Below are 6,771 nucleotides of genomic sequence, written 5' to 3'. Positions count from 1 at the left end.
AAAAATAGTATCTCATCTCACGTCATCAACACGCCCACACGTAATCAACACCAATCACATACAAACATCTCATATTCTCCGGACATGCCCCGGTATATAGACACATATACATATATACTGGAAACAAGACATTAAACATAAAACATCAGCCCAAACTGTGGCTCCCTCCAGAAGTACCCTCTCCGGTCTCCTGATATCCTGGAGTACCTGCCATTGTCCACACACAAAGACAACAACAGCCCCCTTGGGGGTGAGCAAAGCTCCGTATGGAACAACCAATCATATATACAACAGATATTGGGAGGCCCATTTACTCTAACGACAATTAATGATCAACCAATAATGGTTTGATTTAAAACTGCGGCGGAAAAAGGTTTAAAATACTTTAAAACGGACCTCAGGGCCTAGAAAACTTTCGGCATGACCTCCCCGTAAATAGGACATCCCGAAAACTCAAACAGCAGTTTATATCAAAATATACTCCAACTAGAGTCATTAAAACAAAACCGAAATTTAACAACTTATAGCCGCACTGGCCATGACTAAACAGAAATTAAAACTTACCAAAAGCTCACCAGATCATAAACATCACAGAGTCGACTCAGAACATCACAAAAACAACCAAATACTACTACAGATACACGGGGCATCTCCCCGGCAAATAAAGTACAATAAAAGTCTGAAACAAACTCAAGACATACATATAGACTAACTGGGAGACTCCACTGAACGGAACCCAGCAATCCAACCTCAATCCCGAGCTCCACTGGCGGAACCTCGGCCTGATGCTGCAAAACGACTCGGGAGATCTACCATGGTGCCCAAAAAGCAACCACAGCAACCCCCCCAGTAAACAACTGAGGTTAGGATTCTGGTATGAAACAGTTCATCAATAACAACAATAACATAAATCATGCATAATCATATAATGAAATGTAATATGCAATGCATGAAAGGCTCAACGAATAATCGGGATAACAGGAGCCAAGAAACGGTACGATAACAACTGGAATAATGCTCGAGCAACAACACAGGGGAGCTACATCGTCATGCAGCTAAACCGCCCTGCCAAGTATGCGAGGTATGCCAAGCTGTGCTGAATAACACCACTGAATCGGCCTCCATACAGCTGATACGATATAACAGGATGGCACAACAGAACGAACTAGATGACACAATCCCAGCGCACACCTCAAAAGGCTGCACTAACCATGGGATTGTTCAATCACATCTACAATATCATGTGTATAGGCCTATCAGCCACACAATGATTGTAGTGACCCGTTCCAGAATCACCTACTAATCAAGAACTAAGCATGCAATTAACCTAATTAACAATAATCAGAGATAACAGCGGAAAATACCAACAAAATAATGGTTATACAACCCAATCGAAGTCTAGAATAACTCAAAATGAAATATCCAATACAACCATATCGAATCAAAACAATACCGATAAACTAAACCAACCAGCTACTCAACGTCCTCCTCCTGCTCCTCCTGAGCTGTCCAACCTGAGGCCTGCCCCGTGGGAATGGGGTGTCCAAGAATAAACAAAACCGAGGACGTGAGCGATAAGAACGCCCAGTACAAAAGTATGAGTATACAGACCTATATGAAATGCACATGCTATGATCATGATACCGGGGTAGTCAAGAAACAGGAGTCACAAAAGGATCTCAACAATGCTCAGTCTAGAGGCGCCAAGTGGATAGTGCCGCGCGGTACACCTCTGGGTCACTGCATCCACTACAAGACAGACGTGGACCTAAAATGTCCCGGACCACCGAAGCCCTCCCGACCCGTCGGCCACTGTGTACTCTCGGTGTCCATGCGTCCACAAGACAGGGCTGAGCGGCCCCAAGATATAGCTTATCTCGAAAGAGATACAGCTCAACAGTAAAGGCTATCTCGAAGAAGATACGGCTCAACATGAAATGCAACGTGCAGTAATAAACGTGACATAATAGCATGCATCATATGACATATATCAATGCACCACATAATCATGCAACACATATAAGAATGTATACTTAACCAGGATATCTCGGATAGTACTTTCGTACCTCTATCACAGCAAGCCTAGCCTTACGCAACACCGCTAATCAGGTCTAGAACAAGCCTACGCATCAAAAGCACACTCAATCAATACTACCATGCTCGACTAGCAAAACCAGTACTCCCTAGTACTACCAAAGGTTTAGGGTTTACCTTCGTCCGTCGACAGCCCTTTGATGTCGATTGCCTCGTAACTCAGGCGCCGCTACGCTACTACTCCTGGCAGCTCTTGGCTATCGCTCGACCAACAACTAACCCTAGAAACCTTCCAAACTTCTCACTAAAGATTCAATCTCAAGAAATGGCAAGTCAAAAATGAGAAATCCGAGCACTATTTATAGGCCATGTTCAGATCCTCCGAACACCACTTCGGAACGTCCGAACGCTACGTGTCCATTGGCTCTTGACAGCTCATGATCGGATCCTCCGATCATACACTTCGGACCGTCCGAACATGCACGTGTCCAGCTGCTCTTGACACCTCATGATCGGATCCACCGAACCTACACTTCGGAACGTCCGAACTCCCACGTGTCGATCAACTCTTGACACCTAATGATCGGATCCACCGAACTCACTTCGGACCTTACGAACTCTTCGGTGCTTCCGAACCATCTTCGGTCCGTCCGATCATGACTCGGTCAAAATTACACATTAAACCTTCTTAATCACCAATACTCCGTTAATTACCCAATTTGGAATTCGGGCTACTACATTCTCCCCCCCTTAAAAAGATTTCGTCCTCGAAATCTAGGCAAGAGAATGAACAAAACGAAAATAACAACATCATTACCCTCAAAATCTAAGGGACAACCCATCACTAGACGCTTGGCTAAAACCGAATGATCCATCGGAGTAGAAACAGAAAGAATGACGTCTATGATCGTCCTGGTCACCCCATCGACCTACACTCCCCTGACTACTCCCGTCACCAAAGTGGTCAGCCATCGCTACAAGATAGAATAGGGAAAACTAGTAAATTGGTCAACGGAAATCCCAAAACAGAAATCTATATCCCAAAATCGTATGCATGCTCTGATACCATAAATGTAGTGACCCGTTCCAGAATCACCTACTAATCAAGAACTAAGCATGCAATTAACCTAATTAACAATAATCAGAGATAACAGCGGAAAATACCAACAAAATAATGGTTATACAACCCAATCGAAGTCTAGAATAACTCAAAATGAAATATCCAATACAACCATATCGAATCAAAACAATACCGATAAACTAAACCAACCAGCTACTCAACGTCCTCCTCCTGCTCCTCCTGAGCTGTCCAACCTGAGGCCTGCCCCGTGGGAATGGGGTGTCCAAGAATAAACAAAACCGAGGACGTGAGCGATAAGAACGCCCAGTACAAAAGTATGAGTATACAGACCTATATGAAATGCACATGCTATGATCATGATACCGGGGTAGTCAAGAAACAGGAGTCACAAAAGGATCTCAACAATGCTCAGTCTAGAGGCGCCAAGTGGATAGTGCCGCGCGGTACACCTCTGGGTCACTGCATCCACTACAAGACAGACGTGGACCTAAAATGTCCCGGACCACCGAAGCCCTCCCGACCCGTCGGCCACTGTGTACTCTCGGTGTCCATGCGTCCACAAGACAGGGCTGAGCGGCCCCAAGATATAGCTTATCTCGAAAGAGATACAGCTCAACAGTAAAGGCTATCTCGAAGAAGATACGGCTCAACATGAAATGCAACATGCAGTAATAAACGTGACATAATAGCATGCATCATATGACATATATCAATGCACCACATAATCATGCAACACATATAAGAATGTATACTCAACCAGGATATCTCGGATAGTACTTTCGTACCTCTATCACAGCAAGCCTAGCCTTACGCAACACCGCTAATCAGGTCTAGAACAAGCCTACGCATCAAAAGCACACTCAATCAATACTACCATGCTCGACTAGCAAAACCAGTACTCCCTAGTACTACCAAAGGTTTAGGGTTTACCTTCGTCCGTCGACAGCCCTTTGATGTCGATTGCCTCGTAACTCAGGCGCCGCTACGCTACTACTCCTGGCAGCTCTTGGCTATCGCTCGACCAACAACTAACCCTAGAAACCTTCCAAACTTCTCACTAAAGATTCAATCTCAAGAAATGGCAAGTCAAAAATGAGAAATCCGAGCACTATTTATAGGCCATGTTCGGATCCTCCGAACACCACTTCGGAACGTCCGAACGCTACGTGTCCATTGGCTCTTGACAGCTCATGATCGGATCCTCCGATCATACACTTCGGACCGTCCGAACATGCACGTGTCCAGCTGCTCTTGACACCTCATGATCGGATCCACCGAACCTACACTTCGGAACGTCCGAACTCCCACGTGTCGATCAACTCTTGACACCTAATGATCGGATCCACCGAACTCACTTCGGACCTTACGAACTCTTCGGTGCTTCCGAACCATCTTCGGTCCGTCCGATCATGACTCGGTCAAAATTACACATTAAACCTTCTTAATCACCAATACTCCGTTAATTACCCAATTTGGAATTCGGGCTACTACAATGATCCCGAGATAAACAAAAGTGTCAGATAACAACGGATATCAACAATGGCTAACAAGAACGATAGGGCTCAACATGAATGTCATAACTGTATGCCCAATGCTAAATACCAATAATATGTCATAAACATAAACATATATCACAACGAAGGCATTTAACAATTTACAACAGTCAACAAGTCATACACACGGTCCACAAAACACAGAATGACAATTAAACATAATTTATGTTTTACCGTCGTATGTTACCGAGCTGTAACATACCTATACAACGAAAATGATCTTCAAGAATGATCAACTGAACTCTCTTAGCCTAAAAATAATAAAATAAGCCGAATAATTCCACAACTCATCATTATTTACATCCCAACCATTATCAACTCGATATTCCTTAGATTAATTCCAATGATAACAACCATACTATAACATCTTTATAACACAACAATTCGACATAATTAATAGGCTCGCCAAAATATACCTCGAAGATTTCCAATGACCGAACCTACAATAATTAACCAATAATTATATCAATAAAAAGCTATTCGAACGACGAAAACAATTTAAATCTAAATGAGTAAAAATCCAAATTTCGGCAGCCTACTATCATGTTTAGAAGCTGAAATTTCGGACTAGAACTCACAAGGTCGAAGTTTACTCTAGTCGCTAGCGGTCTCGAGGCGACTACCCACCGGAAACTCGTCGGAGTTACTGTTCACGAGCTGAAAAATTCAGAAAACTAGCTGGAATTTAAAGGGAAATCACAAGGCTTAAAACCCACTCCAACATACAACAAAATTCCAAGGAACAAAACCTAAATCTCACCTAAATCGAACCAACAGCAGCAGCTAGGAACATGCCTCGATCTGGGCTGAAACGAGCCTCAAAAGTGGCGATTCATGGTTCAAAACGAAGCTACTGAAGTAAGGAAGACAACCCCTCAAACCGTTTGTGATTTCGACGCCGGACGAAAAAGTTATGACCTCTCCAATTTGAAGGTGTAGAAAGTGACGAAAATGGAGAAATGGGAAAGAAAGTTACGGGATTGGGGATTGGGTTGCTAATTATTTTCTTTCTCTCTCCAAAAGACAAATTGTGTGTATGTATATGTATATTTAGTTACTAAAAAAAATAGTAACACATGCCCAAAAATTCCGGTTTTGCATTTATTTGTTCTCGTGTGTTATTTAAACTCTATATGTATTTTATATCGTTAAATTCTCCGATATTCTCAAATTCATAGTTTTAACACACTTCTTGAATTTATTTGGCATAAATAATTATTTTAATTTACAACTCAATAATTATTCTAATTATGCCAAAAATTACCGGATAATAAATTACAGGGCCTTACACTTCTCCACCCCTTAAAACAAATTTCGTCCTCGAAATTTCTGTTCATACACATACATCTTACACTCGATTACGAAACCAACAATACATTACTAAGAATCAAACAGATATGGATAAGATACTCTCATCTTCTCTTCTGTTTCCCATGTTGATTCTTCTACCCCATGTCTCGACCACTGAACACGTACAAGTGGTATAACTTTATTGCGTAAAACTTTATCTTTATGATCCAAGATACAAACAGGATACTCAGTATACGATAAAGACGGATCAAGTTCAACCTCATCGGGCTGAATCACATGAGATGGGTCGGGCTCATACTTACGCAACATAGAAACATGGAAAACATCGTGGATGCCAGACAAAGACTGAGGCAAATCCAAACGATAAGCGCAAGTCCCAATACGCTCAACAATCTCGTAGGGGCCAACGAAACGAGGTGACAACTTACCTCTCATACCAAAACGAACAACACCTCTAAACGGAGAGATTCTCAGAAACACAAAATCTCCAACTTGAAACTCTAGAGGTCGACGACGTCTGTTAGCATAACTAGCTTGACGATCTTGGGCAGCTTTCATTCTTTGACGAATCAACTGGACTTTATCGTGCATTTCCTTAACAATCTCGGGTCCAGTCAACTGCTTCTCACCAAATTCATCCCAACAAAGAGGTGATCGACACCGTCTGTCGTACAAAGCTTCAAAAGGAGCCATACCAATAGTCACCTGGAAACTGTTGTTATATGAAAATTCTACTAGTGGTAAAACTTCCTGCCAACTATCTTTAAAATCCATGACCGCTGCTCGAAGCAG

At 42.6% G+C, this 6,771-nt stretch overlaps 1 long non-coding RNA gene across 9 annotated transcripts; it reads right to left on the bottom strand.

Moving 5' to 3' along the window:
* LOC140820145 (uncharacterized) lies at positions 1-6,771 on the bottom strand. Of its 9 annotated transcripts, none has more exons than XR_012115358.1 (5): positions 5,429-6,771; positions 5,247-5,325; positions 4,871-5,108; positions 702-809; positions 1-207 (listed from the first exon to the last, which is right to left on the bottom strand). It is a non-coding gene; the product is annotated as an uncharacterized lncRNA (long non-coding RNA). The 9 variants fall into 9 exon arrangements; XR_012115360.1 differs by lacking the exon at positions 1-207 and having other exon boundaries at positions 222-809; positions 4,871-4,919; positions 5,085-5,108; positions 5,247-5,346; positions 5,429-6,769; XR_012115361.1 differs by lacking the exon at positions 1-207 and having other exon boundaries at positions 223-809; positions 4,871-4,919; positions 5,085-5,108; positions 5,208-5,325; positions 5,429-6,764.

Source organism: Primulina eburnea, chromosome 18, assembly GCF_022965805.1.
Source record: "Primulina eburnea isolate SZY01 chromosome 18, ASM2296580v1, whole genome shotgun sequence".
Lineage (NCBI taxonomy): Eukaryota > Viridiplantae > Streptophyta > Magnoliopsida > Lamiales > Gesneriaceae > Primulina > Primulina eburnea.
The sequence above is the reverse complement of the archived record's forward strand: the minus strand, read 5'-3'. Positions and strand labels throughout refer to the sequence as shown.